Source organism: Dermochelys coriacea, chromosome 1, assembly GCF_009764565.3.
Source record: "Dermochelys coriacea isolate rDerCor1 chromosome 1, rDerCor1.pri.v4, whole genome shotgun sequence".
Lineage (NCBI taxonomy): Eukaryota > Metazoa > Chordata > Testudines > Dermochelyidae > Dermochelys > Dermochelys coriacea.
Window position 1 is genome coordinate 29,332,588 of NC_050068.2, and position 26,825 is coordinate 29,359,412.

The window sequence follows — 26,825 nt, forward strand, 5'->3', positions numbered from 1 at the left end:
CCCAGCCAAGGGATTTTAGCAATTCTATCCACACTATACCACAGGCCCTCTGATCCACCAAAGGGACCCCAAAAGAAAAGGATCTGAAGAAACCAGACCATTTAGCAGAAATGCCTACTCTTCAGCCTCCCTTCAGTTCTACATCACAAATTATCAAGCTTCTTTTGTGAAGCATTCTGATGGGAGAGAGGTTGACCCCATTCCTTTCCCCACTCCTGTAGGAATGAGGTAGGAGGAACTGAAGAATGCCATTAGAGAGGGACAAATGATAGTCAAAGCAGCATTTCGGGCAGTGATAGATAATCGGACACAGCCACCTGTGCATGGCCATGACTTTTATGAAGTGCTGAGCTTCCTAGCTGCAGCATCTGGCATCCCTAAACTGGTCCAAGTGACCATCAAAAGCCTACCATTATGAGGTTGTGGACCTGTTTAGGATTGATGAGGCACTCCATTCCCTAAAGGCCTCCAGGTTTATGTTGAAATATTTGGGAATTTACACTACTATTCTATATAAAAAATCATTCCAGTACCAGCCCCTCCAAAGCAGAGAACACCCACCATCCTGAGTGGCCACTCAGGAAGTAACCCCTTTATTCCAGAAGGTGTTAGTTATCCTCATTTTCCATAGCACACCAACCTCCCTCACAAAGTCAGCAGATTTGACAAGACAGTCGGGGTCCATGCTGAACCCAAGATCCCACAGCCAACCTGGGGAAACCACCTCACCCCTTCCATTGGGTTTGGGCTAAAACGTCAGCCAAGTGGATGCATAATAATTCATCACTACTCCACCCAATTATTTTCTTTGCTTTCTATCTGCACCCTTTCCTTGTTCCTCTCCAGGGACCCTTCTTATGGGGCACTTTTCCAAAAAACGGCCTTGTTACTGCTCCTAGGCACCTTAGACATTCCTCAGGAATATAGGAGTAAGGGTTTTTACTCCCATTGTTTTCCTTATATCTAGGAAAAAAAGATGTCTTTGTCCTATCCTAGATCTGAGGAACTCAAATAAATATGCTGCCAGAGATTCAGGATGGTAACACCTTGCCTCCATTATTCCATCCCTTTAGGCTCAAGGCTGGAAGTCCAGGCCACTATCAATACAGTGTACTGCCCTGTGAGCTCTCTATGGCACTGGGAGTCTTCATCAAGTGCCTCACTGCCCTGGTGGTGTAGCTTTAAAAGAAAAAGATACTGATGTCTACCCTTATCTATACTAATGGCTGATCAGAGATAGATATTATTGGGAAACTCTGACAAGCCTCAACTATGCCCTATCACAGATCACCCAGCTGGGCCTCCTGGTGAACTACAAGAAGTCATCTCTTACTCCAGCACAGTGGATAGAGTTAATTGGAGTCAGGATAGAGACAGACAGCAAGGGCATACTTACCTCAGGATTGCTCTTGATTCAGATAAGTGGGATAATTGCAGGCCTGATCATTACAGTATGAACCTGATTCGGGTTGGGCCATATGTCTGCATGTACATATATGTGGCCATTTTCCAGACTTCACCTGAGGCCCCTAAGCTTTGGCTCAGGTCAATTTACTGCGCAACAAAAAATCAACAAAGCAAGTCAGTCTTAATTCAGTGTGAAATCCCTGGGTTGTTACTCCATGACAGCACAAAAGGAATACCATTAGAGACCCCATCATCATCTGGAACATTGGCCACGGACACCTCTCGGATGAGATGGGTGCCCTGATGACCATCAATAGATATATGGGACATGATTTCTGGAGAGCATGGGTTATACATAAACATCTTGGAATTTCAGGCCATCAGACTGGCATGTGTGGTGTTCCTACAGGTTTTCTGGTACTCTATAGTACAGATACTGATAGACAACCCATTGGTGATGTACTACATAAACAAACATGCTCTTCTCCCCTGTGTAGGGACAATGAAGCTGGATCTGGTGCTGCCTGTACAGCACAACCTGATAGCTGTGCATCTCCTGGGAACCAGCAACAATTTGGCCAATTCCCTGAGAAGGCAATCCACCACCAACCACAAATGGTCACTACTGTTGTCAAGCAGAGTAGATATTCCACCATTGGGGAAAATCTGGTAATAGATCTGTTTGCTACCAGAGAGAACAGGAAGTGCCCAAAATTCTGTCCAAGAATGGGCATGAGCCTGGATCCCTACCAGATGCCTTTCTGCTAAAGTGGAATCCAGGGCTGCTGTATGCCTTCCCACTAATCCCCAGAGGGATTGCTAATACCAGCAAGACCAGACTGTGCCAGGTTCTTCTCTATAGATCCCTACTGGCTGAGACAGTTCTAGCTGACACACTTGCTGCACATATCTGCACATGCCCCAATAAGTCTTTCTGACCTGCTGTTACAGAACCAGGAATGAGTATGTCATCTGCACCCAGTGTCCCTACAGTTGACAGCTTGTGTGATGGCTGGATGAATACCATGGAAAAGGACTTTTCGTCACATGTTCAGATCCTGGCAGAAGGCAGGAAACCATCCATGAAAGACTTACTTTTCCAAGCAGAAAAGATTTGCAGGTGGAGGCAAGAAGTTTCCTCGCCTAAGGTCAGGAACCAGGCACCTCTGCCACTTAGTCAGGGAAGTAAGGGGTCAGAAGTCACGTGTGTAACTGCTAGACCACCAGGCCTTTTGAGCACTCTGTCACAAGGGGATGTGCCTTGAGTGTGTAGCTTCTTCTCTCCCTTCATGGAATGCAGCTTAGGGAAGAACCGAGTTAAGAATATTGCCTGGTTTTAATGAAACTCAGATACCATCTTTGGAATGAATTAACTATGCGGTCTCAGAACCACTTTGTCCTTGTAGAAATAAGTCTACAGGGGTTCTGTCATGAATGCCTGGAGCTAGCTCTCTCTCTCTCTCCTTGCTGAGGTAATGGCTACCAGATTACCATTTTAAGGGTATGATGGTGGATGGAATACTCTATGAGGGGACTCCATAAACTCCAGGACTACTATGTTGAAGTCCCCTTGCTGGAGTAGGCTCTGTGACTGGTGGGTAAGCATGCATCAGGCCCTTAAGGAATTTCAATCCTGCTAGATGGGAGAAGATTGAAAGTCACTCTTTGGCGGGTAATACACCAATATCACCACCCGATGGATCTTGATGGACCTGAAGGAAAGGGTAGAGTGTTTTCCAGAAACTTTGGTATCAACGTCTGCTCAGGCACTGGACCACCTGGGTCACCCACCTGGAGGGTCCCCCATCAGAGAGACTAAGTTAGCTGCCCTAGGTTACTTCATATCTATATCACTTCAATTTGGGTCATGGCCCTCATAGTCCAGTCTGTAGTGGCTCACCAGGAGTAGTGCTCTCAAGTGGGCCTTTTGAAGCATCCTGCTGCAGCCTCAGATCCCTCTGGGAAGGGGCAAATGTAAGGTCAGAGGGGCCTAGTACCTCCACAATGTCCTTACAGTCAAATAATAATGCTCACTCACTGATGGGTGTTCCCCAGTCTCCTCAACAGTATATCTCTCTCTGTCAGGGATGAAGTGCTTCTCCCCCAGCAGCTGTCCTGGCTGTCAGGCTTGTAGTGAAGTTCTCCTCCTGTTGAATGGCAGAGCTACCTCCTTTCTCTTCTCCTGAACTGAGCCAGGTCTAGTTCTCTCCTTTTTCTTTCCCCTCCAGGTCTGGCACTGGCTACAGGTATAGCAGGGTGGGGCTAGCTGGGTGGGACTAGCTGGGCCAATAGGCCCTTTTTCTGTTGGTGTGGGTTTCTCTTTCCATCACACCCCTTCTTTAATACAGTGACAAGACTAAATATTTCAGCCTGTCCCAATGCCTGTTGGCAATAGCTGGATGCTCTAAAGACGTATTTCATCCCAAAGACAGACTAAATGGATAACTCAGTGTATCACACTGCGCTTCCAGCTAGCAGATATACCTCCCACACTGACAATCAAGGCTTACTCTACCAGAACTCACGGATCACCCTTGGCCTGTTTTGATAATGTGCTTATAGCTGAAATCTGCATGGCTGCTTGCTACATGGAGCAATCTGCTCGTGTTTGTAAACCATTGCAATAGACCTGGCTGTTAGCTCTGAGGTCAGATGCACTAGAGAAGCTCCAATCTCTGTTTGACTAGTTCAGCTGCCACTCCTCATTCACGCCATCCCAAAGAGGATACCGCTTGCCTGTGACTGACAGTCAGATCCATAGTGGTACCAGAATCAGAGAAGACAGAATAGTTACGTGCCCAACAGTAACTGGTTCTTCGAGATGTAATCAATGTGGGGCTTATGTCCTGCCATCCATCTCTGCTTTTGAAGTCCTCAGCTAAACTGGGCTTTGAATTAAGAGAGAACTGAGGGAGGATTGCAGCCTTTCTGCCTGTTATGCTCTCACATGGGAGCATGAGGAGGCACAGGGCATATGCCCAGCCCCAGCCGACAGCTATTCAAGAGGTTCCAAACTCACAGGCATGAGGCGCATGCACACCTACAGTGGGATCCACACTGAAATGACAGATCAGGTAAAGAGAACGGTGAGGGCAGAAAAGCAGCAACTGAATAAATCATGTAGCTGATTAAGTGATACTATAACGAAATCTGGGACAAAACATGGAGAGAACTCACTCTCAAATTTCATTTCATTTAGGGCCTGGTCCACCATTAAAGGCAGGTGACTCAGGCTCTTAGGGAGCTACATGGCAAAGTCCAGAAGATGGAGCTGGACATTATAGTGGATAGAAATCCAAAACAATCTCTGTAGTTGCAAGAATAAGAAAGCAAACAAAAATTGTGGAATATTATGGAATATTAACTCTTTTCAGTTATATCAAAATGGAAAAAAATAAGGAAGAGTACTGTATTCACTGAGATTTTTATGCATATTTTCTTTTAAAATGTCTCAAAGATAGCAAATCTGAAACTACAAAGCTTTGGTGTGTTCATATGAGTAGAGATACTGAACACAAATAATTAAATTATTGCAGCACTGTCAGAGTGAACAAGTTGGGCTGCCCAAATGAAACAGATGTTGCTTTTCTGATGGTTTCTCAAATAGGTAAGGAAAAAGAAGTGGTTCCAGGCAACTGACTTACTAATTTCATTGTCAGCAAAATGCAGCTTTGATTGCTGAAGATGAGGCTTGGCTTAGAGAAAACAAGTTGTATGGGAGCTGAAAGTCAAAGGGTAAATATAACTTATTGCAGAAACTATTCTGAGTTGAATCCTACCCATATTATCATTAGTGATCACACTTCCATCAGGGAGAAGGCTGGGGAAAGAACTAGGCTGTGTGGGTGTTGTGGCAAAATCAATGGAATTACCAAGGGAGAAGTTACAGAAATAGGTGAAAGTTACTTGATTTCTATTATATTCTTCTTTAGTTTGAAAGAAGTTATAAACAAGCTAAAAGTTGCTTTGATGGGAGATTGGCAGAGTCAGAGATTGGCAGTAGGAGATGAAGGGTTGCCCCAACAGAGCCTCATGTCTTATCCTAATCAGGTTGATAACAAACAAATGTGGTTTCCCTGTTTGTCGGCAGTTAGTCAGTGTCCAGTTCAGAGTGGACAAGTTTGCACCATGGTTAACAGCTTAAGCAGAGAGACAAAAGGCAAGGACTGAACTGGCAGATGGACTGAACTATTCCCTCTCCCAGTGGTGGTCCCTTAAGGTCAAAGTTAAGCATGTGGCAGAAAAATGTGAACAAAGTCACCACTAATGGCACCAGTGCTGTTAATATTTTCATATCAGGCTATATATTGGACTTCAGTTTTTAGAGCTGTCAGTCTTTCACCAAAGCTATTATTTTCATTTTTTAAAGTCTTGTTATGTCTCTAAATGTTACGGTCCCTGGGTAGGCTGCCTGTGCTCAGACTGCTTTTCCAGTTCCCTGAGTGCACCAGTCTCCTGTAGCCTCCTCCACTTTTGTTTGGAATGGAGCCAGGCAGCCAAATCACTCCCTGACTAGTTCTCTGAATTGCACCCTTCTGGTAGCCAACTGTGATACCTAGAAGAACCAGTGGGGCTGGCACTTACAAGAATTTCCTTCCAGCTGCTTGTGGATGGTAACAGTGTCCAGGGACACAGAAGCAGCTTCTCCAAAACAAAGTCTGATTTATTTTGCCCAAAAGGTATGCAGCGCTTACAGGTATATTTAAAATAACAAAGAAACCTATATACATATTATTTTATCCATGCTTGCCATTCCCAATTAGTCCCTCAGTAAAGCCTGATTTAGTCTTGGTGCCCTCCATTCTCTTTGGGACTAGGTTGTAGCCTGCTTGCTGTAGACTCTGGCTGTCAGTCAGTAACAGTGTCAGTCCACAATAGACTCTGTGTGTACCTGTGCGAGACAGCCTCATGGCTGGCTGATCACTCCCTCCCACCTTCACCTTTCTACCAAGGGCATCTATGTAACCAGTCAGGATATTCTGATCTTCTAAGACCTCAATTTGGCAAACAGCCAAACAGTGCCTGATTTCTATTTAACAACACCTTTTGAGCTAACTATGCATTCAGGCAACACAATACAACACTGACACACTGAGCAGCATATGGTACTTTTGAAAACTAATGCAAATATTTCCCAGTTCTAAACATTAACCATCTTCACTGGCTTTCTTTAGACACTTCCAATCTCAAGAGGCAACATCCTGTCGTGGGTTAAAATCTATTTTAAACTATGGGAAACAGAGCTCTAGTGAATGGCTATATTAAAAGGCCAAATTCTTCAGCAGTATTAGGATATAGATATTCAGGCCTGTCTGTAAAGGCCTGTACTCTAAGAATTTAGGTGTATTCTTATCACTTAGCTAGTTCTAGAGGTATAAAAGAAAGAATCAAAATCACTGTCTGACTGTATAAGGCTTTTTCTCACTGTGACAGTCTGAGGCCCTGTTCTTAGGCTGAGATCTCTGGCTAAGCAAGAGAGGCAGCCATAAGCTGGGAAGCGACCGGTCACATCCTCACATTCCAGACTAGTCACATTGAAATAAGGTGCTATTGGACTGTTAGGAATACACGCCTGTCCTGATAATGCCTATCGCCTCCAGAGAAAGGGAAGTGCCTAGAAGATGTAAAAGGAAATTTAGTTTGATAGCATCCTGACTGGCAAGAACTCACTTATCAATAGCTGGGATGTGAAATCCTCACTTCTGTATTGTTTTGTCATTATAGTTCCCACTTTGCTATTGACAGGTTTCAGAGTAGCAGCCGTATTAGTATGTATTCGCAAAAAGAAAAGGAGTAAGTGTGGCACCTTAGAGACTAACAAATGTATTTGAGCATAAGCTTCCGATGAAGTGAGCTGTATGTAGCTCACGAAAGCTTATGCTCAAATACATTTGTTAGTCTCTAAGGTGCCATAAGTACTCTTTTTCACTTTGCTATTGTTTTTCTGTATAATCTCTGTCTGGTTCTGTGATTGTTCCTGTCTGCTGTATAATTAATTTTGCTAGGTGTAAACCAATTAAGGTGGTAGGATATAATTGGTTACATAATCATATTACAATATGTTAGGATTGGTTAGTAAAATTTCAGGAAAATGATTGGTTAAGGTATAGCTAAGCAGAACTCAAGTTTTACTGTATAGTCTGCAGTCATTCAGGTAGTGAGTGGGTGTGGGGGGGTGGAAATGGGAACAAGGAATGGGGGTGGGGAAATTGGAATCATGTTTTGCTAAGGGCAGGAATGGGAACAGGGACACAGGTAAGGCTCTGTGGTGTCAGAGCTGGGAAGGGGACACTAAGGAAGGAAACTGGAATCATGCTTGCTGGAAGTTCACCCCAATAAACATTGAATTGTTTGCACCTTTGGACTTCGGGTATTGTAGCTCCCTGTTCATGCGAGAAGGACCAGGGAAGTAAGTGGGTGAAGGAATAAGCCCCCTAACAAGCAGAAGCAAAAACAACAAAAAAAGTATCTTTGTTAAATTGGTTCTAAGTGTGGAAACTAGTTACAAAGAGCTTTAGGGAATACTCTTTAAGAAGACAGCACAGAGAGAGAGACATACACAACACCAAAAAATGGTAAAAACCCAAGAAATTCAAAATTAAACTTACTCTTAAACATTTGATATTATGGAAAGGTAGTTTCTGCATGGCAGTGATCAAGAGACTGTACATAAATCTGTGAGAAAGCTTCATATTTAAGCAGTGATATCTTGTGCCTTCTTTGCATTGTATATTGATTTTAATTTTCACATCCCTAGTACAACAATTAATCCTCATGGTGTCTATCCAACAGGAAGGTATCTAGGAGTATACTGACCCCTACACTGGATAAGGCAACTCACATCTTTTCATATGTTTTGTATTTATACCTCTCTACTGTATTTTCCACTCCATGCATTCGATGAAGTGGGTTTTAGCCCACGAAAGCTTATACCCAAATAAATTTGTTAGTCTCTAAGGTGCCACAAAGACTCTTCGTTGTTGTTTTTTAGGAGTATACAGGCAGAGCTGGACTTCCCCCCATCCCCACCCCCACTAAACGGTAAATTTGCTGAAAAATGCATTGGCTCAGTGAGAGACTGGGAATGATTTTACAGCCTGGTGGTGAAGGCACTCACATGGGAGATAGGAGATCCATGTTCATTTCTCTGCTCCAATGACTATATAATTATTTTTCACACAAGAACAACTCCAACAAAGGAGCCCTATCTCAGAGTGTCCTGTAGCCCAGTGACTCAGGTACCTTCTTGCAATGTCGGAGACCCATATTCAACCCCCTTTGTTACAACAGGCAAAGGGAAGAATTGAGCCCCCGTCTCTATCATCCCAGGTGAGAGCCCTACCCACAGGACTAAAAGTTTTTTGGGAGTGTCCTTCTCCTCCAGCTGTTTTGTGAAGCTAGCCCTTTAAAAATGCCCAGAAACAAATGTTTCATGTGGAACAAAACATTTAGTTCAATCCCAAACAAACTTTTAGTATTTCCCAAAAGTTATTGGAATTTTCAAATTTGGTTTGCCCCAAACCGTTTTTTTAACAGATTTTTAACTGCCAGTGAACCAGAAAATCAATTATTTGTCCCTTTCCATATATAAGCCATATCACTGTAGCTAATAGAGAACACTTTGCTTTTCCCCATATCTGGTCATTGTTGATATCAAAGTAATCTACAGAGGTGATGTTTAGCAATTGAAGCTCTATCAGGCTTGAAATTTACTATTTTCCCATTCTTGCACTGAACCTTTGAAATCTTGTTTCATGTCTGAACAGTGAATTCTCCACCTGCTCAGGAGCATGGCTTGACTGGAGGATTTATAACTCCCCAGAGAAGTTCATCTGCTTTATCAAGCAATCCTACCTGTTTTCTGCAGAATCCAACTTACAGTGATACAATGCCTATGTTTCATCTTCCTGCTCCACCAATGGGTAAACTAATTTCCTACATAATGGAAATATTTGTGACAGCTTAAATGTGACGCTGGGCTAATGAATTGAACTGGGCTCATTTCAAATCTCATTCCCACAAGAAAGATCGTTGTGACCTAGGAATTGTTTTCATAGCTGCCAGCCATTTTCAAATGAGCATTTGGCTTAGTTCAAACAAAGGCACAATATTTGTAGTGCCTCATCGGTGTCTAAAGTACCAACATTAGGATTGCTTTATATTCCCTTCATTTAACACTTTGAAAATATTGCATTTTTCAGCATTCCATCTGGCTGAAGTTGAGAAGCTCACAGTATTCACATTTGGAATCTGTACTGATGGGTTTTGGGGGCATGACAGGTTGGAGATTTTTTCCCCATGTGTCTATGCAACTGATGACATACTTCACAAGATAATTCATATTTGTCATTGTATATTGCCAGTTCTTGAAAGTGTCAGTCTTAGTATTATGCATGAATGTACGCAAAGATGAGCAGGGTGAGCAGGTTTGATATTGTGAATACATGTATTGTGGAATTATATGCATGGAAAGAAATATTTACTAAGAGGAAAATTATGTTCACTTTTATCAGGGTGAGAGTTACCCTGCTGAATCTACCACTGGCACAATCAAAGGCTGGCTGGGGAATGATTCAACTAGGAAAAATACAAAATAAATGAGATTTAATTATCCTTTCCACATGCTAAAACATAGGGGTGTGTCTCTTCCCTGCATCACTATTCGGTGATGGCATAGCCTTAAAAAATTAAAGTCCCCGCATGTAATAGACAGATGAAGCAAAAAGTGAAGAAGGCAGGAGTCCCGACAACTTCAGAGCTCTGTTTAATACTTGACTTGTCCCTTCCTAAAGTCAATGCATTTTTTAAAAATGCAGCAAAAGTTTGCAACTAAGTTCTGGAAGGTTTTGCTAAATTTCCAGTTCCACCATGGACATTTTATACTATCTATTTATAAAAGCACTTAATACATGCTGCATTTTAAGCAGGCAAGTAGGTCCCTTTGTTATACCAATAAAATAAAAACTTATTAAAGAAGTTCTGTATTAAAATCACAAATGAGTTTGATTCCCCATAGTTTAAATTCCAGGGTATTACTAATTAAGAGGTTTCTTGGTTTTTGTTACTGTTTCTCTCCCTCTATATGTGAAACTTGCAAGCTGCTAATTGTGTTAGTACATTCTAAGACAGAGTTTGTTCTTAAAGCAATTCTTTGTAACAACAGCTACTCACACAGAGAGAGACTCAAAGCAATACACTGTAACAACAGAAACAGAACCCAGAGACTCCCCGCCCTTTTGTTGTATTCATCTCGCTTTGTTAACAATTGTGATTAAAATAGAGATAGAGGATGTATGTGGATGGATGCTTGGTGTGGATAATAACTGAATGGTCAGGGAGGTGCCAGCCTTAGAATCCAGTGTCCATCGGCTGAAGAAGGCGTCAAGTGGAAATAACCAGAGGACCCCTGGAGGGCAGACTGGAATCCACCCAGCAGCCTCAAGAATGGGAGAACCAAAGAACAAGATAACATCTGGCAGCATGGAGCCATCAGGAATGTAACATCTGCTGATTGATTCAGCAACAGCATGATGAAGCAATTCCCATAAACTGGCATAGGAAGAAATTCCTATAAAAATGGACTCTAGAAAGTGAGAACTTTGGGGTCTGATTCTGCAAACCAACTTCCAGGACCGTCAGATGAGCATCTGACAAGGCTGTGTTCCCTCCTTATGTCCAGGCCACCTGGCCAGTGGCTTGGCATGAGCAACTCTAAGTCTGGTAACTATGATAACAACCTTGCAGAACCTGTGTGTGTGTGTGTGTGTGTGTGAGAATGAATATGTGAATAAATATGAGATTGAATGGAATGTTATAGCTATAACTAACTGCTTACTATGATTCTTTCTGTATTCATAAGAAATGTGGTATATTGCCTTTTCCCCTTTAATAAGATCCTGCTGGTTTTTATTTTATTGGTATAACATTTTGGTGGAGAATTGTGAAAGGAGGAATGCTGGTAAAAAGCCTCAGTTATTCTAAATGTTGGTGTGCACACCACCAGATCTATTGAGCTAGTCATTTCTATTGGGTTAACCAGACCTGCTGGCCTCCAGGAAGGTAGCAGGGAAAAACAGGTTAACCATACCTGCTGGCCTCCAGGAAGGTAGCAGGGGACCTGCTGGCCTCCAGGAAGGTAAAAGGGGAAAAACGCATAGATTGAGCTATGATACCTAAGTCCTATTGTTCACTGAGGTATCAGGGGCAGCAAGAAGGCCTAAGGGCCAGGCTAAGCTACTCGCTGGAATAAGGAGTAGCAGGTTCAGAGAATCTAGGCTGTGTCTCTCACTGACCTGTGCCAGGTGTGATGAGGAAATTTGATAAGCTATGATTTCAGAATCTAGGCTGTGTCACTTGCTAAGTAATACCAGGAGTGACAAAGAGATTGAAATATCCATGTTAAGATGTTTAAAAGAAAACAGGGTAAGCCAGTTCCAGAGGGAGGAATGGAGTCAGAAGGAATTCCAACTTCACCTTTTGTTAAAGAAATTACATCTTTTAAACAAATCCTTCAAAAATTTGGGCACAGTCCTTGGACTAAACAAGCCCTAGCTGATGTCTGCACTATTTCGGACCTAGAGGATAGGTCCTCAGTATATCCTCATATACAAACCTTCTAGTACTGCAAAAAGATATGCAGCAGCAATTTGGTTTTTGTGGGAGACATGTAAGGATTCTTACCTCCACTTGTCTTCATGTAAAGAGGAAAAGGCACAAACAGAAAAGGGAGCAGACAATTGGAAGGTGCTGGCTACAAATACCCAAAGTCAGCTGAAAATAGTGAAAGAGGTACGCACTCCAGGAATACAAAAAGAGAGAAAGATTCCTGGCAGACTAAGCTAAAGCCTCTGAGAAAATTGAAAGAGAGAATCATGTGCTCCAAGGTATGGTAAAGAAATTAACCTTGAAGCAGGGCAGAGCACCTGCAAATCATAGTAGTTGTGAATCACTAATTAAGAGTCTGAGACAAAAATTGGGCTTTGCCTCTAAACAGGTAGCAGACATTACAGCAGGTGAAGGGGAAGAAGGTCCTATGTATGGCACCCCCAGGCATAGTTAGGAAGAGAAAAGAGAGTGAAAAAGTTAACTCTGCAGAGACTGGAGGGAATTAAGCAGCTAAACTTTGTGAAAATGTTAAAAAGGAAAAGTGTTAGAGCATTCTTGGTTTCTTTGCAGCCATTCTGAAGGAAAAATGGGCCCTCTTCCAAAGGAATGTCTGTAAATTAGCCAGGCAAAAATAAACTATCTGATTAAAATCATTTTACTATGGACAATTTAGTCAAATTTGCTAAAAGAACATAAGAGGGTCTATTGGAACTTAACTTATACCTCAAATGTATAGAGAGAATGTAAGATGTAAAAAACAGAGCAGTGTGGAAGCGATGTTAAGGAAAAGAAAGTGTGTATGTATCTATCTCTGTGTGTGTAAATATGTAAAGTTCTAAGGACCAATTGGTTTTGTTTTTTGTTTTAAATAATGCCACTAAATATCCATTTGACTCTTTAATTCAAAGTTGCAAAACTGACAGACCTTTTTGCTAGACACAGGTAATTTGTTGTTTGGCTTTGGGATTTGGCATTTAATCCTTAAAAGGTAACTCAGTGCTTTACATCCGATGAAGTGAGCTGTGGCTCACGAAAGCTTATGCTCAAATAAATTTGTTAGTCTCTAAGGTGCCACAAGAACTCCTTTTCTTTTTGCGAATACAGACTAACATGGCTGCTACTCTGAAACCTGACAAAATTTAAAATGTTTTTAAGTTGTGGCTGCAGCAGGGCAGTCAAAATCAGGAGACTAGAAAAAAAAAATTCTGGATTCTTTTTGTTTGGTTGATTGATTTTTGTTTGTTTGTTTTTGTAACAAAATAGCAGATGAGAGCTGTATTAAAAAAAAAAAAAAGAAGAAGAAGAAATTAAAAAAGACAGTGCCCCTCTGAAGCAACAGAGGAGTGAGGTGCACAAAACAAAAAGAAGCAATGTTAGAAACACTTGAGTCTTAAAATGGCTCTGAGTAATCAGACTGTCACTTTGATAAAGGTTTCAGAGTAGCAGCCGTGTTAGTCTGTATTCGCAAAAAGAAAAGGAGTACTTGTGGCACCTTAGAGACTAACAAATTTATTAGCGCATAAGCTTTCGTGAGCTACAGCTCACTTCCGATGAAGTGAGCTGTAGCTCACGAAAGCTTATGCTCTAATAAATTTGTTAGTCTCTAAGGTGCCACAAGTACTCCTTTTCACTTTGATAAAGGTACATGAAAACTCTGTAAGCAAAAAAAGAAATAGTTACATCTTATGTAAAAATCGATATGGATAATGTTATAGAAGTTAAACTATGGAAGGAATGTGCATTTGCCCCAGAACATGTGCAGGGTAGATTGTAGAAGGGGCAAAAGAAATGCAATCATACCATGCTACTTAATTAAAATGCTATTAGGGCTCCAAAGGGAGCCACAATAAGTTGGGTTTTCTGGAAGCAGAAGTTAAAAGTAATCAAAACTCTGATGAAAGTTGATTGTGTCCCTTTTAAGATAGAGTCTCTGAGCTGCTGATGGCTTTAAATCCAAAAGCAGGAAGCATCTGTGAAAATGCAATATTACCTAAATGATAAAGGAAAGAAAGAACTAGCAGCACAAAGGAGCTGCAGATAAAGAACATACCTGGTCAGCAAACAAATTGTCTAAATAAAAGGCATGGTATAACAAGATAATTTTAATAAATTTAATGATAATAAGTACCCCTGTAACAATGTATAGTGTGTATGATTTTTGGAAAAATCCTTTAAGGTCATATGGTAATGATGCTTCTCAGCTATTACCTGTAAATAAACTTAAAGCTTAACACAGCAGGAAAAATGTTATAAACTTGGTCTGCTGTATAAGAAGGAAAACTGAGGTACCCCACCACATGGATTTAATGACTAAAGAGTGGGATAATTTCCCCATAACCCTTAAAAGATAGAAGCTATTGAAACCTGGCCTGCCTATAGAACAAAGAACAGGAAAATATGGGGGTAATTCCTCTATTTTGCCTGCAATCAGCAAAGGTATTTGTAAAAGAAATATTTTAAGCAACAATCTGCCACCCAAAAAGGGTAAATACATGTTCTTTTGTCTTTCAGAAAATCAGGAAAAGCTGATGCCAGCTGAAGAGCAACCCAATACCATGAATCTACGGTCACAATAGAAATTGTGTTTTGTGTTCTATGTTTTGTCTTGTCTTGTTGCTAGCACTGTTGTGTGGGTTTTTTTTTTTTTAAAATATTGCAGACCTGCAGGTAATTAAAAATAAATTAAGCTCTCTGTCCCAGTTACAGGACAGCCTGAAAGAAAAACAAGTACATGCCAATGTAGACTTGGCCCAAGTTGGTCTGGGTAACCTAAAAGCCCGACGGAATCTTTGGCAATGGCGTAGTACTACCACATGGCTTATGCATAAGAAAAAAATTTGAAATAGGAAACTACACAGCCATAGCTATGGGATGCACTGAAATGCAGATACTTGCCCTAGCTACTTTGGAACACGAAATGTTCTGGGTCATATTGGGAAATATTAAGGGTTTGATTCATTTGTTAAAACAAAGAAAGAGATCATTGTTTGACACTTATCAATATGAATGGATGCAATACGTTTCCAGTATTGTAAAACCAGACTTGTTAATGGGAGAAATTGTTGTCAAAATTGCACACCAACAGTCCCTGGAGGCAAAGGTATTGAAGGTTAGCCCACTCCCCATATTACACATGGGATCCTTCTGGCTACCCTGGACCTCCAGCCAGTGGGCTGGGGAGGGAGGGAAGCTATTGGACACTAGAGGTTGTACCGAATGGACTCCTCAAAAGTGGGTGTGCCTCACCTTGCCTGTTGCCCCAGAACCTTGTAGTAAAGATACATCACTAGGATCATATATGTGGGATGAATTGGAATCACAAACTCAAATTGCCTCACAGTACCTTCTCTTGAATAGGCTACATAGAAAGTGACACTGACAATTATAAATCTTAGTGTCAAAAGGGAGATTATGTTGGATCATATTAAAGAAGTTCTGTATTAAAATCACAAATGAGTTTGATTCCCCATAGTTTAAATTCCAGGGTATTACTAATTAAGAGGTTTGGTTTTTGGTACTGTTTCTCTCCCTCTATGTGTGAAACTTGCAAGCTGCTAATTGTGTTAGTACAAAGAAAACGGTACAGAGTTTAGGCATAGAAGTTTCTGGTTATCAGGGAATAAGGTACAGATTATCAAGGGGTGCAAAATTCAGTTTAGGAGAGGGTGGCGTAGGGAATATATAATCTGTAATCTCCCCGATTGGGGGTAAAAGTTTAACGGGTCAAAGTACAGACATTGAGATATGGGGGTATGTTGTCCATATAATGGCTATGTTCAGGTGTGGAGTATAATGAGCGGGTCTGATGATGAGGATGGATCTACCCTCATTTGGAGGGATTTAATGTTCAGTGAGTTTATGGTTCCAGTTCATATGGTCCAATGAAAAAAATAATAAAAAAGGAGTCTCTCAGTCCCTTTCCCATGCACAATGTTGTACCGGCTCACACCTCCTGGTACTGTTGGTGGCCGGTGATGTGTTCGGTGTAGATGTCCCTGGACCATCGGATTGTGTCCGACACCATGAGGCGCCGCATAAGCCGTGCGTATCGTTGTTGTAAGGCCCGCAGCACATGCTCGTTGCAAGGGTCCCAAGTGCCCAGGGCTCTGACAATCAGGGCATCCATCTGCACCTTGTAGCCCTTCGCTCTCAGGGTGTCAGCCAGGGGGTGTATTTTTCCAGCTTACGAGCTCAGGATTCACGGAAGGCCAGGGTCCTGTTCTCAAAGGAGACCGTGATATCGATGAGGATGATCTTTTTCTGGTCCTCGTCGGTGACTACCATGTCAGGTCGCAATTGGCTGTCCGTCCCGGGGATGGTGGAGTTCACGGCGACCTCCCCCAGGCACGGTGCGATGGCTTTCACTAGGCGATTCTGGATGGCGTTGTGGCGCAGCTGCCAGGCTCTGGAGTGGGCCTTGCAGCTGCACAGGACATGGGACAGGGTCTCGCAGGAGTAGCCGCACATCCTGCAACGCTTGTCTCGGTTCCCATGGCGGATGGCTCCATTGAGCGGGACGCAGTTGAGCTGGGCGCAGTGGATGAACCGCCAGTTGGTGAAACGGGTGAAGCTGCTCCCGGTGAGGAAGTGTTTGCTGGCGTCCCACTTGCTGGTAAGTTCGAAGACTTTACCCTGATCTGGTTTACACTTCAGGGTTTCCATGTACAACGAGTGGATGGCCGCCTTCAGGGTCCTCTCCAGCATGCCCCTGGCGCTCGGGGTGACGATGGTGTTGTCATTGGACCTGATCTGCGGCACCAGGACTCCCAGTTCCTGGTGTTCCTCGCACCACTCCCAGCGGCAGCCGATGCGCTTCCCCAGGCGACGCATGGCATTGCTAGCGTGGGACCACAGCAAAGCGATGTCGCCACCGTCCCGTCCAAATTTGCCATCCAGAGAATCGCTCAGGAATCTGGCGGTGTCTTGGTTGGAGGGGGCTCTGCCGATCTGCTTCTTTGTTGCGTCATGGAGGGCGTTTGCTGCGATGTTCCTTACCATGGCGTCGGGACACGTCAGCAGGCGGAAGGCGTGGGTGATCACCGCGATGTCACACAGGTCACCCATGCGGGGACATTGGCACCGCCATGCCTGTGGGAGATATAGACCAGCTCGTTGCTGGCTCTCTGGGGAAGGAACAGCCACTTCTTCACCAACTGCCGGATGATCTTGTCTGCTTTGTTGAGGGGTACCTTCGCCACGGCGGATCCCCTTAGGACGAAAGAGATGCGGGGGATCGGGAAGGTGTTCAGGGCATTTATCTTCTGCCACGGTGCTAGCAGGGAGGCGTCGATCTTGGTGGCATCCTGTAAGATCTCCTCGATGGTGTCCTTGGATGTCTGTCGAACATGGAAACTCGTCGGCGTGCCGAGGTGCCAGTATGCCTGCCCCTCTGCCAGGGGGATGATGAGCTCAGCCTGGATCTGGAACCCTGTTGCCTGCACTGAGTCCCTTTTGCTGCTGTCGATGTGGAGAGATGCACACTTCTTTGCATTGAAGCGGAGCCCCATCCAATCGGCAGCTCGACTGGTGGCATCTAGCATACGTTGGAGGTTCTCTGGGTCGTCTGCGGTCAGGACCAAGTCATCCGCGTTCTAAGACAGAGTCTGTTCTTAAAGCAATTCTTTGTAACAACAGCTACTCACACAGAGAGAGACTCAAAGCAATACACTGTAACAACAGAAACAGCACACAGAGACTCCTCGCCCTTTTGTTGTATTCATCTCGCTTTGTTAACAATTGTGATTAAAATAGAGATAGAGGATGTATGTGGATGGATGCTTGGTGTGGATAATAACTGAATGGTCAGGGAGGTGCCAGCCTTAGAATCCATCGGCTGAAGAAGGCGTCAAGTGGAAATAACCAGAGGACCCCCGGAGGGCAGACTGGAATCCACCCAGCAGCCTCAAGAATGGGAGAATCAAAGAACAAGATAACATCTGGCAGCACGGAGCCATCAGGAATGTGACATCTGCTGATTGATTCAGCAACAGCATGATGAAGCAATTCCCATAGACTGGCATAGGAAGAAATTCCTATAAAAATGGACTCTAGAAAGTGAGAACTTTGGGGTCTGATTCTGCAAACCAACTTCCAGGAGCATCAGATGAGCATCTGACAAGGCCGTGTTCCCTCCTCATGTCCAGGCCACCTGGCTAGTGGCTTGGCATGAGCAACTCTAAGACTGGTAACTATGATAACAACCTTGCAGAACCTGTGTGTGTGTGTGTGTGTGTGTGTGTGTGTGTGTGAATAAATATGAGATTGAATGGAATATTATACCTATAACTAACTGCTTACTATGATTCTTTCTGTATTCATAATAAATGTGGTATTTTGCCTTTTCCTCTTTAATAAGATCCTGCTCATTTTTATTTTATTGGTATAACATCTTTGAAAGTGAAATCCTGATCCCATTGAAGTCTATGGCAAAATTTCCATGGATTTCAATGGAGTGAGGAATGATTTTCAAACTGAAATCTAAGCGCATGCTTAAGGGGTGGGTGTGGAGGGGTGTTTGTTTTGTTTTGTTGCTGGATTAGGGCCTTACCATTCATCTAACTAGCTGCTATATATCTTGACTTCAACTGCATCAGACCAATACAAATTAATGTAGATTGTGGCCCTGTTTCTTGAAATACATTTTTGTTGTTATAACTGCCTTTCTGTTGTTAGGCATCCCTTAGGTTTATATCGCTATGACGACTGACACCTGCAAAGCACATTCACCAAGCCTGATCCAGAGCTCATTAAAATCAATGGGAATCTTTCAGAGTGATACACAGGAATTTGGGGGCATCCTTAACAATATGACAGTGCTACTGAGTGCATTTCAGACATCTGAGAAGAATGATTAGATACAAATACAACAGAAAGATCACAATTTGTGAAAGACCTTTCCAAAGGTTGCACACACAACCCCTAGTTGACTTTTAATGGAATAAGAGTTCGTTCTCTGTGAATAAGCACAGGATTACTGAACACAACATTAATTTAAAGATGCTGTGCAAAGGAGGACTGTCAGTACTGGCCAAATTCTTCCCATTCTATGCCTGAAGAGATCTCTAAATATGTTCAAAATGAGAATCTACCAGTATTTATTCCTGGAGGAATTGAGTGCCACTGCACAATGCAGAATTTGCACAGAATTAATGTTCTGCACAAAATTTCATTTTTCCCTGCAGAATTGGTGCAGCAGAGCTGCTGGCCGTCACTAGGGGCCACTGAAACCAGCAGAGCCCAGCTCTCCAGCTCACAAATACAGCACACGATCAGGGGGAGGAGAAGGGAGTGGGGGAGTTGGAGGGTTCCGGGCAGCTGTGGTTCTTCATATATCCTGAAGGAAGGAGGCAGTGTGCAGGAAACTCAGTACAAGCCTAGCATCCAGCATCAGGTTGTTTCTCTCTCTGGGTTCTGGGGGGGTAGAGAGTGCAGGTGTCTGGGCTGTGAGAGTGCCCTATAGCTGCGCTTTGGGCGGGAGGGAGTGTGGGTGTATGACTATGGAGGGGCATAGTTTTCCACCAAGATGTGGCCAGCTGTCATGTTTGACCCACCCAGACTGAGATACCCAACAAAAGCATAACATAGAAAGAGGAACTGGGTTGTCAGAGGGGTTTCTTTAACTCTCTACTCCTAGGGGAATCTTTTTTGTTGTCTGTATTGTTACAGATATACTTGCTGATAGGTATATTGAAATAAATTACCAGAATAATTGAAACTGATGCGATTATATTGTGTTATTTTGACAAATAAATATGCAAAAATTTGCAGAATTTTAAAATATGGTGTGTGGAATGTTTAATTTTTTGATGCAGAATGCCCACAGGAGTAATTATTGTTCCATACTATTGAAAAACAAATGTGGATTATGAGATGTGTACTCAAGATTTTATTAAGGGGATTTTAATTTAAAATAAACCTCCCATGAAGTTTTCACCATCTTCTTAGTGCAGCTCTTGTTCAAAATACAAACTGAAAACCCATTTATGTGAATGTTAGGTTTTTTGTCCTTAGTGTTGTAAAGCATTTTTATTGATCCTTTATTCAATCCTGCTATTGTAAAGCGTCATGCTACATGGGAATTGTACTTTATAAATAAATAATAATATTGAAAAAGGCAGCTCTTCTGCAAAGGAGTTCCCAGAGGGGAGCAGACTGGCATTTTAACCAATATGGCCTTTATCAAAGATGTAAGAGCTTTCCAGGAGAAAACCAACTTACTGTGTATACCAGAGGGTCTGTGATCGTCACAGAAACCAGGAAACTGCATTCTAGTATAGATCAGTATTACTTTTGTTCAATCCTGCATTGTTTATAATGGTCATTTCTATTCAGGTCCAACCAGTCATGGTCTAAATTTATTGTAGCACTGTCAAGTTGTTGGCCTACATGCTCCCTTCTTTTAGGAATCACAGAGGGGTTGAACCTTCTAATTCTAAGGAAATGGAAGCTGGGTGGATACACAAAAGGCTAACATGCTGTGTAGGATATTTTACTTTCCAGACAGAGCTACTACTGTCCCTGTTGCACAAATTTAGTGTGGCCACAGGCTTCATGGAAAAGGGAGGAGAGATGATGGAGAGGGAATAGAAATCAGGAAGCAACCACTCTAAGCAACATGTTCTCCTCCCTCTGGAGAATAATATCTCTTAACAAGAATAGTATTAGTTAATGTGGCTTCCATTAGCAGTAACTTCTCAGCTATATGCTGTAACCACATGAAAGGGATAACAGACACCTTGTCCGCCTTAGCAGTGGCACCTAGGATACACGTAGCTAAGCACCATAGTGAAAAGCAGGCTGTATCCACACAGGGGTGTGTAGCTATGCATCGCAATGAAAGGGTCTGTCACGAGGGAGGCAATGGAGAAAGTCTCTTGGAGCAGGGACTTGTAGGAGCTTTTCCCTGCTGCCTCCTCCCTGCAAGAGCTTTACACTGTGGAATAGAAAGGCTCCGGCAGCTCCCCATTGCTGGAGCTTTTTCCTGCGATGGAGAGAGTTTGCCGCAGCAGGGAGGCAGCAGGATGCTATGGGTTTGTCTGCACTGCAGTTAGATACCTGTGATTAGGACCCTGGAAGGTGGGAGGGTCCCAGAACTCGGGCCACAGTCTCAGTGGCGCCAGTTCATATTTTATCTGGGGGGCAGAGGAGGGCAACTTTAACCATGATTCCAGTGGCTACTTAGGCACTTGAAAATGTTAGGGTTTTTGTTTGTTTGGTGGTTTTTGTTTTTGTTTTTTTGCAGATAATAACTTAGAAATTAGCTGATGGGGCACTGTATCTAATTCCTATATAAAAAAGAAATTAAATAAATTTTAGACCCACTAAGCTCCAATACTAACATGTTCTCACATCTTATGTCAAGTCACTTAAGGAACACTGGTTAGGTTTAAAATTTTAATGTACATTCTTATTTTGTTACTAACTCTTGATTATAACAATTGAAACAATGTAGAAAAATCTAGATTGCTCTCTATCACTTTTTTGCAGTTCACCAAGCTTGGAATAGATCATTTAACTTTGGAAACATCCTACTAGGGCAAGACCCTGTGAGTCTTTACTGCATCTGCCTGGAGCTCTAGGGGGGTGTCAAGGTTCCTTCCCTACTCTGAACTCTAGGGTACAGATGTGGGGACCTGCATGAAAACCTCCTAAGCTTACTTTTACCAGCTTAGGTTAAAACTTCCCCAAGGTACAAACTATTTTACCCTTTGCCCTTGGACTTCCACTGCCACCCCCAAATGTCCGGGTTTATTTTTCGAGAAAGAGTTGTTTGGAAACGTCTTTCCCCCCAAAATCCTCACCATAACCTTGCACCCCCCTGCCTGGGGAAGGCTTGATAAAAATCCTCACCAATTTGCATAGGTGACCACAGACCCAAACCCTTGGATCTTAAGAACAATGAAAAAAGCATTCATTCAATTTCTTACAAGAAGAATTTTAATATAAGAAAAAGTAAAAAGAATCACCTCTGTAAAATCAGGATGGTAAATACCTTACAGGGTAATTAGATTCAAAACATAGAGAATCCCTTTAGGCAAAACCTTAAGTTACAAGAAAGACACAAAGACAAGAATATCCATTCTATTCAGCACATTCTAATTTCTCAGCCATTTAAAGAAATCATAATCTAACGCATATCTAGCTAGATTACTTTACTGAGTTCTAAGACTCCATTCCTGATCTGTCCCCGGCAAAAGCATCATACAGACAGACCCTTTGTTTCTCCCTCCCTCCAGCTTTGTCTCCTCATTGGTCATTTTGGTCAGGTGCCAGCAAGGTTATCCTAGCTTCTTAACCCTTTACAGGTGAAAGGATTTTTCTCTGGCCAGGAGGGATTTTAAAGGTGTTTACCCTTCCCTTTATATTTATGACAGGGGGTGTTACCCAAAGGGAGCAATTAACCGGTACAGTATGGTACAGCATACTAGTAAGAAAGTGTCAACCGTACCGGCTGGGCAGCTGGGAGGCAAAAGGGGCAGCTGCCCCAAGTTTCTGGTGGCAATTTAAAGGGCCCAGGGCTCCTGGCCACTGCTGCCTACCACGCCAGCAGCTGGAGCCCCGGACCCTTTAAATTGCCATCAAAGCCCCAAGCGGTGTGGGCTGGGCAGTGCTGAAGGGCTGGCTGGGGGATTTTGGCCCTGTATGGACTTCTGCCTGAGGCCCCACCCCTCCCAGGGGCCCAGAACTGCCCCCCCCCCCGGCTGCCCTGTATACTGGTAAGTCATTTAAGTTACTTTCATCCCTGGTAAAAAGAAAAGGAGTACTTGTGGCACCTTAGAGACTAACAAATTTATTAGAGCATAAGCTTTCGTGAGCTACAGCTCACTTCATCGGATGCATCCGATGAAGTGAGCTGTAGCTCACGAAAGCTTATGCTCTAATAAATTTGTTAGTCTCTAAGGTGCCACAAGTACTCCTTTTCTTTTTGCGAATACAGACTAACACGGCTGCTACTCTGAAACCTTTCATCCCTGGTGTTACCCCACTACAAATAATGTCAGATGAGAAGCAAGAGCACTTTTACACAAAATAAAACTATTTCCCCATGTTATTTCTCCCCCCACCCCACCCCACCCCACCCCACACTGTTCCTCAGACATTCTTGTTAACTGCTGGAAATGGCCCACCTTGCTTGTCACCATGAAAGGTTTTCCTCCTTCCCCCCCGCTGCTGCTGGTGATGGCTCTTCTTAAGTGATCACTCTCCTTACAGTGTGTATGATAAAACCCATCATGTTCTCTGTGTGTGTATATAAATCTCCCCACTGTATTTTCCCCTAATGCATCCGATGAAGTGACCTGTAGCTCATGAAAGCTTATGTTCAAATAAATTTGTTAGTCTCTAAGGTGCCACAAGTCCTTTTCTTTTTGCGAATACAGACTAATATGGCTGCTACTCTGAAACCTGTTAGTAACCTGGTCAAGGTACGAAATTAGGTATGTTTGGCATGATTTGTTCTTGACAAATCTATGCTGGCTATTCCTTATAATCCTATTACCCTGCAAATGCTTACACATACTGGAATAATTTTTCAACTATCTTTCCTAATATTGAAGTTAGGCTAACTGAGCTATAATTCCTCTTTTTGTTTTGCTTTTTAAAGACAGGTATGTTGTTTGCCCTTCTCTACTCCTCTGGGACTTCACCCATCCTCCAGGAGTTCTCAAAGATAATTGTTAATGGTTCCAAGTTTGTTTCAGTTAGTTCCTTAAGTACCCTACGATGAATTTCATAAGGCCCTGCCAACTTGAATACATCTAACTTATCTAAATATTCTATAACTTATTCTTTCACTATTTTGGCTTGCATTTCTTCCCCCTTGATGTTAATATTAATTGTAAAAAGAAAAGGAGTACTTGTGGCACCTGAGAGACTAACAAATTTATTTGAGCATAAGCTTTCATGAGCTACAGCAGCTGTAGCTCACAAAAGCTTATGCTCAAATAAATTTGTTAGTCTCTCAGGTGCCACAAGTACTCCTTTTCTTTTTGCGAATACAGACTAACACAGCTGCTACTCTGAAATCTGTCAATATTAATTGTGTTGAGTATCTATCTGCTCACAACTAACCTTTTTCCATGAAAACTGAAGCTAAATAGGCATTAAACATCTCAGGCTTCTTGATGTCACCAATTATTAGCTATCCTTCACCACTAAGTGGAAAACCTCTACTTTCCTCCATCTACCTCTTGTTCCTAATGTATTTAAAGAACCTCTTCTTATTGTGTTTTCTGTTCCTTGCTAGATGTAAGTCATATTGCACCTTAGCTTTTTGGTTTTGTCCCTACATGCTTGTGCTATTCTTTTGTAGCAATTTGTCCATGTTTCCACTTTTTGATAGGATTCTTTTTCGATTTTTGGGTCCTTAAAAAGACCTGATGGAGTCATATTGGCCTCATACTATCTTTCCATCACATGGGGATAGTTTGCAGTTGTGTCTTCAATATTGTCTCCTTGAGAAACTGACAGCTTTCCTGAAATCCTTTGTCCCACAGGTTTTCTTTCCATGGAATCTTACCTATCAGTTCTCTGAGTTTGTTAACTTCCACGTTTTTCTGAAGTCCATTGTCCTTATTCTGCTGCTCTCATTCCTTCCTTTCCTTAGAATCATGAAATCTATCATTTCATGATCACTTTCACCCAAACTGCCTTCCACCTTCAGATACACTACCAATTGCTCCCTGTCGGTCAGATTCAAATCTAAAATGGTTGCCCCCCCGGTTATTTCCTCCAGTTTCTGAAACGAAAAGTTGTCCCCAGTACTTTCTAAGAACTTATTGGAAATTGCAATATTACCTTTCCAACAGATATCTCCCATTGCTACCAAGTCTTGTGTATTGGATATTTCTGTTGTTTGTTCTAGAAATGCCTCATCCACTACCTCTTCCTGATTTGGTGGTCTATAGTAGAGGTCTACTATTTCATTGCCCTATTTTTTACCTATTTTCGCTTTACCCGGAGACATTCAACTGGTCTGCCTCCCACCTCCTTCTGGACCTTAGAACAAATATCTATATGCTTAACATATAATGCAACACCTCTTCCTTTTTAGCCTGCCTGTCCTCCCTCTATACCAGTAGAGCTATATCCCTCTATACCAACATTCCAATCATGAGACTTGTGATACCACCAATCTCCGTGATTTCAGAGTAGCAGCCGTGTTAGTCTGTATTCGCAAAAAGAAAAGGAGTACTTGTGGCACCTTAGAGACTAACAAATTTATTAGAGCATAAGCTTTCGTGAGCTCACGAAAGCTTATGCTCTAATAAATTTGTTAGTCTCTAAGGTGCCACAAGTACTCCTTTTCTTTTTGCGAATCTCCGTGATGTCAGTTAAGTCATAACTTAGCCTATGTACCAGTACTTCCACTTCTTGTTGTTTATTCCCCATACTCCTTATGTTTGTGTATAAACATCTAGGATGTTCTCAGCAGAATGAGAACATACCATGGAGATGACTACAACCTGAAACTATCGCTCTGAGATGTGTGAACTGCTCCATTCTTCTCAGTGGGTGTTCCCATCCCACCCCTGAGTGCTTTAGAGCCTGGGATATGCATGAAGTATGCCCTTCTCAGCTCTCAACCCAGAGGGAAAGGATTTCTCCAGATCCTCCTGTCTGATATGGGGGGGCAGGGAGGAGGCATCTGACACATGCAAATGGGCAAGGACCCCCCTATCCCAGTTCATATGAGGTGGGGAAGAAGGGGGCCTCTGACCCTCCTAGGGTGGGAAGAGCTTCTCATATCTGGGCATGCACATGGGAGAGGATATTATGTGGCTGACAGGTGGCCCTGCCCTTACTCTTCTCCAAATTCCCTTGCCCCTCACCCCCACTCCCTCCTTCCCAGTGTCTCACCCTCAATTTCCCTTAACCTCCACACCTCCTTCACCTAAGACCTCGGTATCTCTCTCATTCCCTATCACCCTTCCCCATTTATCCCTCTCTCCATACCCCCATGGCAGACCTAAACCCCTCTTCCCCCTATTCCTCCACTCCTCTGCCCCTAAGACCCTTCCCCTCCCAGGAAGCATTCATATGTCTATTTATCTCCCAGAGACTTTGATTTCATTCCCCGCAAAATAAAATCACCACCCATGTTTCACAAATTGCAGCAATTTCCAGCCAACTCAATTCAAAATTCCTTTCGTCTTAGGTGAGGGCTTGTGATTATTTTATTCTTAGTTATAACTGAAGAGTTAGTTTACAGCCATCAGTCTCAACAAGGTCTGTGGTCCATCTGGTCATTAGTACCTCTCAATTTAACAGTACAAGGAAACCCTCTAGCCATTTTTCTATATTGTTGCATTCACACTGCAAAGATGAACATTACCCATCCGATGAAGTGAGCTGTAGCTCACGAAAGCTTATGCTCTAATAAATTTGTTAGTCTCTAAGGTGCCACAAGTACTCCTTTTCTTTTTGCGAATACAGACTAACACGGCTGCTACTCTGAAACCTTAAATACCATTGTCAGCTTATGCTCTAATAAATTTGTTAGTCTCTAAGGTGCCACAAGTACTCCTTTTCTTATTGTTAGGTTGGGTTCCCCAAAGATTGATAGGGTGCTATGCATTACCTTCAGTAAAACCCTAAAAATTGAGACTATTTTGATCCAAATCATAACAATAGTTTTATTTCTAGCTCTGTGAAAAAATAACACACTTAGAAAAATCTTTGAAAAAAAATACTTTTTGGGGGGGAGGGGGGCAAGATTTATATCTCTGGATCCCCTGGGTCATATGATCCCACATTTGGTCCACATCCTGCACCCTTTTGAGTCACACTTCAAAAGAATCTTACCAAACTTGTTG